This window comes from Neodiprion virginianus, chromosome 2 (genome assembly GCF_021901495.1).
Source record: "Neodiprion virginianus isolate iyNeoVirg1 chromosome 2, iyNeoVirg1.1, whole genome shotgun sequence".
NCBI lineage: Eukaryota > Metazoa > Arthropoda > Insecta > Hymenoptera > Diprionidae > Neodiprion > Neodiprion virginianus.
In genome coordinates this window covers 10,653,112-10,665,521 of record NC_060878.1, presented here as the reverse complement: position 1 = coordinate 10,665,521, position 12,410 = coordinate 10,653,112, and the positions used below count along the sequence as shown (strand labels likewise).

The 12,410-nt window shown below is 37.7% G+C and overlaps 2 long non-coding RNA genes across 3 annotated transcripts in view; both read right to left on the bottom strand.

The window, feature by feature from the left end:
* Window positions 1-3,056: 3,056 nt before the first annotated feature.
* LOC124297948 (uncharacterized) lies at window positions 3,057-4,704 on the bottom strand. Its single transcript, XR_006906688.1, has 2 exons — window positions 3,723-4,704; window positions 3,057-3,635 (listed from the first exon to the last, which is right to left on the bottom strand). It is a non-coding gene; the product is annotated as an uncharacterized LOC124297948 (long non-coding RNA).
* Window positions 4,705-8,607: 3,903 nt separating this feature from the next.
* Window positions 8,608-12,410, bottom strand: part of LOC124297949 (uncharacterized) — a 36,099-nt gene continuing 32,296 nt past the window's right edge. For both annotated transcript variants that reach the window (XR_006906690.1, XR_006906689.1), the window contains 3 exons: window positions 10,865-11,356; window positions 10,346-10,557; window positions 8,608-8,941 (listed from right to left, as the gene is read on the bottom strand). This is a non-coding gene — a long non-coding RNA (uncharacterized LOC124297949). The remainder of the gene's footprint in view (window positions 8,942-10,345; window positions 10,558-10,864; window positions 11,357-12,410) is intronic.

Genomic DNA, 12,410 nt, shown 5'->3' with positions numbered 1-12,410 from the left:
AAAGATTGAATAATCTTCATTTTTTTTTAGGAACTGGCGTTTCTTTTATTTGTCTATCAATATTATACAAGTATAATTGTTGTTATCTTTATTATGGTATCTCGTGTGTAATAAAAATAAACAATAAAAGCAGTTACAAGATTCGATTTGTGATTTGAGAAAGAGAGAAAAAAAGAACAGGAAGCAGTAATGGAATAGTAATAATAACAATAATAAAATTAGTTTTAACAAAAAAAAAACCAAAAAAAAAAAAAGAAAAAAAATCCAACGCAAGCCTGATAAACCTGAATCCAAAGAGAGTATCTTCACAGGTATTGTTAAAAAAAGTTTTCATTCTTTTGCAGCGTCGTCTAATAAGTTGCCAGTGTACGTCGAAGTTTTATCGCTGCAGTTCAGCGCTTTTCAAAGAAAAAAAAAAAAATTTTCCCATGTGATACGAATGGGGAATAAAAAATCGCGATGAGGCACCTTTAAATATCAATAATAATAAGAGCAGAAACATGGACAGCATATTTTTTTCATGATTTTCAGCGATATTTTTTACCTCAAATTTGAAAGAAAAAGGTAGTCGATTTTTGGATACAGTCTGACGACCATCTTAAAGACCACCCTGATTTACACATTTGTATAGTAACGCAAATGCGGAAGAAAAAATACATATGTTCAAGGAAAGCTGATTATTTCTTTGCTTTCAATCATCTTACAATTAGTACTGTATAACTATTTAATCTGAGGGGTGAGTGCCATATCAGCGAAATAAACTTAGAATAATCGATCATTACGTGACGACGAATTTTCAAACAGACGTGACTGTGGGATATTGCGTCGTGCATCGGTGACTACCGAGAGGGGCGGTTAAAAATAAATTGACAAACAAGAAACGGAGATATTACCGCGACGCAAAACGCCTCGCGATTGACCCCCAGATGCACTTGGGCTCGATTGGCAAGCTTCTGGCTAACTTGTGCCTACAGCTGGATAAGGATTCCATTCTTTCGTTTCTTTTACATTTTCTTCACTACCGTAGATTAATCGCGATATTACGTCACAGTTAAAATATCTCCAACCCATGGCAGTTTATCGGTTCGCGCATATTGTTCAAAGCTTACATCGCTTCTGTGTTATCCTCTAATCGTCATACGTGCGTTATGGAAACAACGTTTGTCGATTGACCTTGAGCCTCTCAATATTCCGCTGTGCGACGCTTCACTATTGCACGATTCTTACTCTTCTTCTTCTTCTTCTTCTTCTCTTCCATTGTTGCAATCCAATTGCTTAGCATACTGTTTCATTTCGCAGATGTTTTTGCAAACGATTTCAGGTGGCTGGCTTACTCGCAACAGAAGTGTGGAAAAGAGGAAACATTTGTTATCTAGATGTTTACAGTGTAGCAAGCATAATATGGGTGCTTAGCTGCAGCGGTGACACTGCAGTTACCTCATTTTTCATTTCTCATCCATTATTGTTACTCCTGCTGCAGGGGAATGAATCCCCAACGAATACGGTGACAAGCATCACGCATGCCGTGTAAAGTACCGTCGGCGTATTTATTGTTTACAGTTTGAATTCACGGTCGTTTGCCAAGCAAGCTACGACGTAGATAATTTTATCAAGTGTTTTTCCTCATCGTCTGTTCCTTTTTTCCCAGCCTTTTCCGCTAAGCCTATCTTGGGTTTTTCGAGATAAGAAGAAACGAGTGCAACGTCTCCGAATGTCTACTTTGGCATCGCTTGATCACTGCATACGTTAACGTACCGAACACGCGTATTTTCGCGCGGTGTTTCATGAAAAGTCTTTTCCCGGGTTCCGAAAAAAATTCCACACTTCATACCGCAATAGAAAACTGAAACTTCGGGACCAAAATGACAAGTCTGCCTTGCTGAATTTATGCAAAACAAATCTGTTAATTTATGAAAATCGTTGGGTGAATTTCAAGTGCTTTTCCTTTGTATTTAATCATTTTGCCCTTACTGAGTTTATTCTATAGATACGGAAACTTGCCGTATTATTCTTAAAAGCTGCAGAAACAGCTTGAGACTTACACGAACGCTGTGCCTCTTCAAAAGGCCAAATGGCAGCCCGTTCACGCAAAAATTCAGCAGTCACACGGAAGTGAGATGTCCGTTTTTTGAAAATTAAGAATTGAGATGTCTGATGTTTTTCTTTAGCCGAGGATACATTAGTTTTTCGCTTCTTTCTATTTATGCATTTTCTCATAAAATTAATTTCATTAATACTCGTTGAGAAGAAGAGGAGGAAAAACCAAAATTGTTGCAAGGTACGCTGTTACAAATAAATTTCAAAAAGTTGTGTCGATTGTTCAACCGACATTAGTCTTTCTAATTGTGGAAAACAATTCCTCTCAAGTCACGTATATACCCAAACGATGCTTACTTTACATTTGTTCTTTTAATATCATGTAAATATACTAAATAACTGTGAAAAAATTTAAATCACAAAATTTATTTCACACCTACATTTCTTGATCGAATACAACGAATAATTTTCACACTATTGAAATTAGCAAACACGAATAAAAACAATTAGCGGTTGCGGCAGTAGCCAGCTACCCAGCCTGGCTCCTTGTGGCAATAGCCACTGCAGCAATTGCCCTGACTTCCATCAGGTTGACACTAAAATCAAGCGATGTTTCGTTAGGAACACTTGCGTTTTTTCACGGTAATTTCAAGGAAATAATAATTGAATTCGGACCGTGAGAAAATGTTAATAAGAAGATAAGAATAGTAGCTCATTCAATAATTATTTAATTTTATTTTTGTACCAACCCCGTCACGGTTACGAATACACGCGTCTGCCGTTCCAATGAATGCCAGTATAACAGCAACGACGAAAAGAGACATCAAAATTTTCCTCATCGATATAGCCATTGTGCGTGTTTTTTTTTTTATCTAAAATACGCAAGTGCGAATTAAATTTCTTATTCAATTACACCAAGATTTCATGGTTCGTTGTACACAAGTCGTACGTAAAAAATAATTTAAAAAACTTCATAATAAAAATACTAATTAATACAAAGACCTATTTCGGATACTCACTCGAGATAATCTTTGCTTCGCGTTCGGCAAGAGACGTAAACTTGCAAAGTAGGTAAGATGTGTCGGGAAAAACGAAGCGAAATGGCAATACGCGTTCAGAATGCGAAGGCTTTATACCGACAGGCGTACAGGCTTCATATCTCGCCCTCCACCCCTCGCTCCCATAATTATGCAACATACATATATCAAACTCCCCTCTACTCAATTTTTATCCAGTCAGCCAACGTTTACTTATTTCAATGTATTTTTACTTTTCATAATCTTTGTTAACATAAGAAACGTATAGATTTCGACGGAAAATCACTGTTTCCAATTTCTACGAATCTCAACGTTTTCGAAACCTCTGGAATCCAAGAAACAAGCTTTTAGAAAAACGTTGGTCCGTCTGACAAATTCCCACCATGATCACGGAAACGACTCCGTCAAAACACTTGAAATTTGCAGGATTTTACAATCGGATGGTCAAGAAAAATTGCCATCTTTCGTTGAGTTTAAACTTCCGGTTCCACCGGACATAAATCGATTATCAACGTCTTATCGACGAACGTATACTTTTTCCTAGTTAATGTATTAATTTATCTTTTTTTTTTCCAAAAAGTATGAACTTGTTCTTTTCCAGATAATTTTTCTTCTAATCTTTCCATCAAAACTTTTTCATTCGGCTACCTAGTCTTATCAGTTTTAGATTTTTCACTCGGCCGGTTCGAGATCATCGAGGAAGTTTGTTGGACAGACCGAGATTCTCTTCCCTTCTCACGGTGATGAAAAGTACCGCGAAGAAAACAGTTTTTCCAGCTTGGATTTGTGTTCCATTTTTTCTTTTTTTTTTTTACTACCGCGGTTAACCATGGATGTGAATCGACGCTGAAGCTTTTGTCCCAGATTTTCTCCCTTTCCTCAAAGGTTACCCTTCCTCATCCTCGAGCATTTTGCACTTATCTATCTGCTTTTAGATCGTGTTTAGTTTACATACAAGGATGGTAATGAACAGACTTTGATCGTACCTCCTCATCAACAATCATCTTTCCTGGGGGCTTTGATCCAGTTTACGCTGCAAGTTCTAATTAAACAAACGTAATTCGTGAGGCTGATCAACGGAGTGTGAACATCGTCTTGATTGGTTTTTATTCATCTGATGAGTGGGTTGCAAGCGTTGTGATTGTGACACAGATTACTGATATAAAGGTATGTGTAACGCTCCGACACAACGAGGTTACTGCGACTTGCGTGACCTCGGAGTCATTTCAGAATCACATGAACATTGGAATCGCATCAGACTGCTGACACTAGAAACCAGTGCAGTTTCTGAATGATCGTAAACACTGATAACGTGTCGCGTTGCCGAGCCTCTCGACGATTGCAGTATCCAACTAAATGTAAACAAGGAAAATATGTTGCACTGCGGATTTGAACTCCGAGTTTTAACTTTGGAAATGGATTGTGTCACTTAGGCGATTGCAATCTATGGCGATGAATGCCTTCGTGCGGTTAAATGAGACCAACTTTTCCACTGTACGGGAACGATAGCGACTACCATGCATATCGAGTCGTCTACCAATCATGGCTCCAGACTGACTGTAGAGTTTCGGTAATTGTGAGATTCCAAAATTTTGGACAGAGGGCATCGCAGTTTTGTATTGAAAATTTTTGCTTGTTGACACGGAGTAACTACCGACTTTGACTGATCCAGTGTCAATGTTTAGGTAGGATTACGTGTGAACAATTGGACGTTAGATCTATACGAATAAGGGTTCCTTTGCTGTAGATCAATTCATCATGACGAACATCACCAAGAAGAAACGCAAAGTTTTCATTGCTCGACTGGTTCAAAAAAATCGTCGAGTGTACGTAAGAATCCACTTTCTTGCACGTAGAACAGACTCCTCGAATAGGTATTTATGCAGTCGTTCTATTGACGACATGATGGATTTGCGGAAGTAATAAGGAGTAAAAAGTATTTCATGGTAAGTCCGGTTGATCAAGGTTACATTGTGCATGGATGACACGAGTACTGGCGAAGATATACATAAGTTGAAAGAAAACTCGAAACACTTCTGCTTTACCTCTGGTAGTGAATACCTTGTTCGCTGCGTTGCCTCGAAGCGGTAACATGTAACGAAAATTGTATCGGATCCTAATAATTGTAAGGGTGAAAAAAAAGATCATGCTTCCCTTTAAAACAGCTAACGTTGTTTGTTCTTACAAGTTCTTTGTTTCGTCGAGAAATTGTATTAAGGCTTGTGGATTTTCGTGTTCACTGCTGTTACAAGAATAAAATGTAAAATGCACGTGCTATCATCACTACTTGGTAATATTAGAGATGTTTTCACTTAATATATGTATTTAAAATGTAAATGGCATTTTGGGTTTAGCATTTTGAATGTTCTCAAAGTGACCGTTTACATTTACCCACATGTGAGGAATGTGTGAGAATTTCGAGTCATTTTACGTTGACGTTGCGACTTGACGAGAGATTTTTCTGACTGTCAGTCTGCATGCAAAGCTACGAATTTAACGGTAAGTTGTTCGTGATATGAGGATGTGAAAAAACGCTTTGCCTCAAAATTAATTCATATTAGACAGTGCGATAAGAAAAAAAGGGAAACTTAGAATAATCGATCATTACATGCAGACGAATTTTCAAACAGACGTGACTGTGGGACATTGCGTCGTGCATCGGTGACTATCGCGAGGGGCGGTTAAAAATAAATTGACAAACAAGAAACGGAGATATTACCGCGACGCAAAACGCCTCGCGATTGACCCCCAGATGCACTTGGGCTCGATTGGCAAGCTTCTGGCTAACTTGTGCCTACAGCTGGATAAGGATTCCATTCTTTCGTTTCTTTTACATTTTCTTCACTACCGTAGATTAATCGCGATATTACGTCACAGTTAAAATATCTCCAACCCATGGCAGTTTATCGGTTCGCGCATATTGTTCAAAGCTTATATGTTATCACACTTCTGTGTTATCCTCTAATCGTCATACGTGCGTTATGGAAACAACGTTTGTCGATTGACCTTAAGCCTCTCAATATTCCGTTATGCGACGCTTCACTATTGCACGATTCTTACTCTTCTTCTTCTTCTTCTTCTTCTCTTCCATTGTTGCAATCCAATTGCTTAGCATACTGTTTCATTTCGCAGATGTGTTTGCAAACGATTTCAGGTGGGTGGCTTACTCGCAACAGAAGTGTGGAAAAGAGGAAACATTTGTTATCTAGATGTTTACAGTGTAGCAAGCATAATATGGGTACTTAGCTGCAGCGGTGACACTGCAGTTACCTCATTTTTCATTTCTCATCCATTATTGTTACTCCTGCTGCAGGGGAATGAATCCCCAACGAATACGGTTACAAGCATCTCGCGTGCCGTGTAAAGTACCGTCGGCGTACTTATTGTTCACAGTTTGAATTCACGGTCGTTTGCCAAGCAAGCTACGACGTAGATAATTTTATCAAGTGTTTTTCCTCATCGTCTGTTCCTTTTTTCCCAGCCTTTTCCGCTAAGCCTATCTTGGGTTTTTCGAGATAAGAAGAAACGAGTGCAACGTCTCCGAATGTCTACTTTGGCATCGCTTTATCACTGCATACGTTAACGTACCGAACACGCGTATTTTCGCACGGTATTTCATGAAAAGTCTTCTCCCGGGTTCCGAAAAAAATTCCACACTTCATACCGCAATAGAAAACTGAAATTTCGGGACCAAAATGACAAGTCTGCCTTGCTGAATTTATGCAAAACAAATCTGTCAATTTATGAAAATCGTTGTGTGAATTTCAGATGCTTTTCCTTTGTATTTAATCATTTTGCCCTTACTGAGTTTATTCTATGGATACGGAAACTTGCCGTATTATTCTTAAAAGCTGCAGAAACAGCTTGAGACTTACACGAACGCTGTGCCTCTTCAAAAAGCCAAATGGCAGCGCGTTCACGCAAAAATTCAGCAGCCACAGGGAAGTGAGATGTCCATTTTTTTAAATTAAGAATTGAGATGTCTGATTTTTTTCTTTAGCCGAGAATACATTAGTTTTTAGCTCGTTTCTATTTATGTATTTTCCCAAAACAATTAATCTCATTAATACTCGTTAAGAGGGAGAAGAAGAGAAAACGAAAATTACGGTAAAGTATTCTGTTAAAGTCAAATTCCCCTTCAAAAAGCTGTGTCGATTTTTCAACTCACATTAGTCTTTCTGATTGTGGAAAACAATTCCTCGCTTTTTCACGGAAATATCAAGGAAATAATAATTGAATTCGGACCGTGAGAAAATTTTGATAAGAAGATAAGAATAGTCGCTTATTCAATAATTATTCAATTTTTTTTTTGTACCAACTCCGTCACGGTCACGAATACACGCGTCTGCTGTTTCAATGAATGCGAGTATAACAGCAACGACGAAAAGAGACATTAAGATTTTCTCCATTGATATAGCCATTGTGGCTATTTTTTATCTGAATTATTCAAATGCTAAATTATTTTTTTTTTTGTCATTTTAAGGTTTCAAGGCTTGTTTGCTTATCACGACAAATCCTAAATATAGTGCTAAGCAACCATAATGTTAAAAGATCCCTGTGTCTCAAAGATTTTTATATTCTGCAATCACTATTACATTACTAGACAAATTTAAAATCTAACCTCGACATTTCTAGCTCTAATACTAGAAATAAAACACTACTCCCCAACATCAAAAAGGAATCTATTATAGAAGCAGTCTTATTACTGCTATGATATATTATACTTCGATAAATTAGATAATAATTTTAAATCCTTGAACCATAAAAAAAAAAAAATACTATAAAAAGGATGTTGAGAAACTGGCTAGTCGGTTTGAAGTAATTATTTTACCACTTAAATCTATTAAACCTTTTATTTCTTCTTTTACCTTTATTCTCTTTTTTTATTTTGATCTGTTATATGGTAACATAATTTTGTGAAAATCTGTTTCCCAAGTTGGTCCTGTTTCAGGTATTTCGCACCTCTATAGGGTATAAACGCTGAATATTATCTTACGTTCAAATTTGTACTACCTGACAAGTAAATAAATAAGAATTAGAACAGAGACAGCTTCGATGGTACAAATAACTTTGGACGGTACTGATTTTTGCCAGTGTCCGGGAAGATTATTTGAGAACGTCAAGTCTGGTCGACAGTCGTGAATTTATTCCCTTGTCTGGAGCGTAGAACTTAGGGGGAATAGGAAGAGAAAATAGGCAGAAAATGGAATGATATTCAAATGACATTTGTCAAGAACTGAAACGACGTACGTACATTTTCTTTGGCACAACGATTTTATTTCAGTTTTGGATATAAGGTTTTGCGGTTTCAGTTTAAAAAATATACAAATATTTAAGAGAGATATAGACGGATAAAGAAGACTAAGCGTCTCATGCGCTGCTCCCTTATTGCCACGATTCCGAGTAAACGGTTAGTTTTCGGAAATTTTCAAGCGCCATTCTCTTCAGGGGATGTTCCGTTACTAAGTGTCCGTTACAAAGTTACTCCGAATTCCAAAAAAGCACGTCTGGTGCATGATCAAAGATATACGCATGCGGTTTTATTTTAATTTCCCGAATTTTACTCAATCAAAACTGCATTTTTCGGATGTTTTGCTCTATCGGAACTTTACTTTTCGGAACATTACTTTATCGTATCTTTAATTTTGAGAACCTTGCATCTTGGAATTCTGAGCGGTCGGGCTTGCAACAATTTCCAACTTTGTTGTTTCGTATAAGGTTGATTTCTTCACCTCGAGTTTCGTTTCGCCACCAAATAATTCGTAATTACGCACTTTCGGAACTTTTCAAATTCATAACTTCAACCCCGCCTCGAACGTACCATTCAAATGTGGCATCTTCCGGATGTCCGTCACACGGAATAGATTCTGAAATCATAAATTTAAGCGTGACACGGGGATTCGCGGGAGAATAGGAGAGTGTTAACCGATAAATCGGCGACCACTCACAAATGCGTAAGCAATTCCTGGTTCTCGTCAAAGGAAATTCGAATGGTGTGAAGTAGAACTCGGAATAGAAACAGAAGCTCGGATTTGTACTCAAGGTTTTTGCAATCTATTTAGAGTTATTTTAGTTTACGGAAGCAACCAATTTTGATACTGACCATATCAAAGAGTAAAGACCACCCAATTTACATGTTAGTATGGTTACACATGATCAGATCCTACTAAGAAAGGTAGAAAAAGTCCTGTTTTCTTTTGAAACAGCGAATGTTGTTTGTTCTTACGAGTTCTGTTTTTGGTCTAGAAATTTTATTACGGTTTGTAGATTTTCACGTTCATTGTAGCTGCGACAATAAAATTCATTTCTCCCTTCATTACATTCTAAGATCAAGAAATATTACATATACATATTCGTAGTGTTTATGAGCTTGTATTGTATGGTGTATTTTATGGTTATTCAATTGTAGGGGAGTTGAAATATATAAACTAACGATCAAAGTGTGTGAGACGTTCCGTCGGTAACTGGCTTTGAAAAGAGTGCATCATACGCTTTGTTGGTAATTCCACTTTGACAAGAATGGTTGTGATAACTGTGTGTTGATCACAGTATGCGTTGACTGTGCGAGAAATCGTGATGCCAACTGGGCGCAGGTGAGAGTTTATGAAAAACTAATGGTAACTACATGTCGATAATTACTTTCATAGAGAACGGTGACTACGCGAACACAGAGAAGCAGCAGCCAATTCGATATGTATCGTTGAACGGTACGATAAGCAATACGAAGTGACGGAATATCATACAAATATAAGTCGAATGGCTGTAAGTAACCATTTGGTTTAAAAAAAGATGTCGTGTACCCTTCATGAATAGCAATCAAAACAAAACAATTACGAATTCTCTATTAATATTCACTGCAACAGTTTGCTAGTCCAAGTAGTTTATTGTCACCGAATGAAAATCATTCGAATCACCATACGAACATTTCAATGATTCCATCGTATGAATAAGTCGAAGAACAAGAATTTAATTGATACTCAAAATAAGAATAAATGGTTATTTGAGAGGAATTTTTTCATGTAATTAAACTGATAGTTCATATTTCCCGTGCGTGTCACCGATTTGAAATTGTGAAAAAAAATCGTTTGTGAAACATCACCTATTTCAAATCGAAACCGAAACAACACCTTCCTTTCAACCGATGAATTATTCTTAGCTTGTCGGGATCGATATCGGGTAATGTAATGTAAGCAAGGCTCATTAAATGTGTTTGTCTTTGAATTGCATAATAAATCGTGTCATAAACTCCAATCATATTTAGTCATATTTACTTGTATACGCCTAAAAGGTGCAGAAACGCATCAGAGATTGCGCGCCTACAATCCTCCAGTCAGGCAATCGCACACACACGTCATCCGCCTACACTTTTTGAGTCAAGCAACCGCGCACACACGGTTGATCGGAGCCAGCAGGCAGCCCAGTTCGTGAACCACCCATGCGGAGAAACAAACACCACGGCGGCCATCTTGATATATTCCTGCCTCTAATGAAATGCATACATGTAATAAATATATTACGTAAATATCCTTACAGATATATTCCAACTTCAGGTACCATGCTAAGCCTGTATTGAGAAAAATTCATAAAGTTGTTTTTCTCTTATAAAATTCACAACTTGAGAGTATTTTTCCACTTTATTAAAACTAGACTTAAGACTCAGTTTTATATAAATATTCAGTCTTTAATAATATACGGGATAACCAAATCCGAAAATAACAAAAAACAGTGTTGTTTTCTCTACGAGATAAAGGTAATTATACATAGTTTCAGTTAAAAACCAGGTAACCTACCCTGTTTCCCCTTGCAAAACTAGCATTGCCTTGATTAAATCCATCTCTCCTTTACCCGTAGATGCCAAAACCCTCCTCAACGCGCATCGAGCCTCGTGATAGAGCCGGTAGACACGTCCGAGAAAACAGTAAGGCCGAAATAGAAGCCAGACTTCCCGGTTTCAGGAACGAACGCGGGAATCTTTACGCTCTGACCGTGCGATTCTTTTCACCGTTACTCGAGCCGGCCGACCGAGAGGAATCGTTCACCACCAACGAGCTCCGGACGTATCGGAAGACCTTCTCTTGGAACAGGTCGACATCGGACGAAAGGTGGTCCCGGTCCCGGTCATCGAAGAGATACCTGAACCGGAATTTATTACGTACAATACCACTCCATACATCACCGACAACGACTTTCCTTGGCTGTACCGTCTCGTAAGGGGGGCCCGAGTCCCTCAAATAAACACAAGGCTCCGAAACGTTGATGCTGACTCTCGGCACACGTCCGAACTGTAAAGAAAAGTTGTTTTGGTTTCTATGTATTTTATTAGTGACACGGGGACGTCACAGCGCGTATGATTTATGGTGACAGCGGTGGGATTCCGTTCAATAATTGGTTAATAAAAAATTTACAAACGGAATAGAATCCACAATTCTGATCTCGAAATTTCATAAAATGGAATTTCACCGGGACCAGCACCAGCTCGTAGCATCGACTCTGTAAAAGACACTCGTTTAATGTGACGATTTCTAATAACGATTAACAAATAACGGTATAACAATGCCGATGGAAATAAGAAACAGTGGTCAAAAGAAAGCGGAGGGGGCGATGATCTCGACCGACAATGACACAAAGCTAAAATATGCTGAGTCAAATTCAGAATTTTTACGCGAAGAAATATCAAAAGAAAGAAAATAGACTCGGAGCAGAACAAGAAGCTCTAGAGCAACGAGAAGCCGAACTAGATAGGAAGTCGTTAGAATCAAGCGAAGAGCTCCGTGAACAAGAAGCGAAAACAGAAGGAACTAGAATCGAACAAAATGACTGCCGTAGGCAACAAAATGCAAGAAATATTGTCCAGGTTAGTAATCAGTAAACCGGTAGAGCCAAAAGGAAGCGTATCGGGAATAAAAAATATCAAGCTGTCTAAAGGAAAAGGCAAAAATCGATAGCAAAATACTAGGAAATTTAAGTTAAAAAATGGGTTGAGAATTATTCTATAAATCTTTCTTGGTGAATAAATGATATTAACTGTAATTCATTTAATCGTGGTATGAATTTCAAGTATTGTTAGCAAGGACTTAGGCATGTACAAGTATATATGTATATAGTAAAAGCTACCATCCGTTTCGCCTAAGTGTTTCAGTTTTATCTAACGCAAATATCTAAAGGAACAATAATGAAAATCGATATCAATCATTATCCGGTTTCTAAACGTATTCCAAAAGTTTTCAAAAGTTCCGAAAAGTTTACCAAAGTCCAAAACTTTTCACAAACTGTCGAACTCTAACCATTTAGGGAACAACATTGTTTTAACCTTCTTGATTAAACTACTTGTCGAAA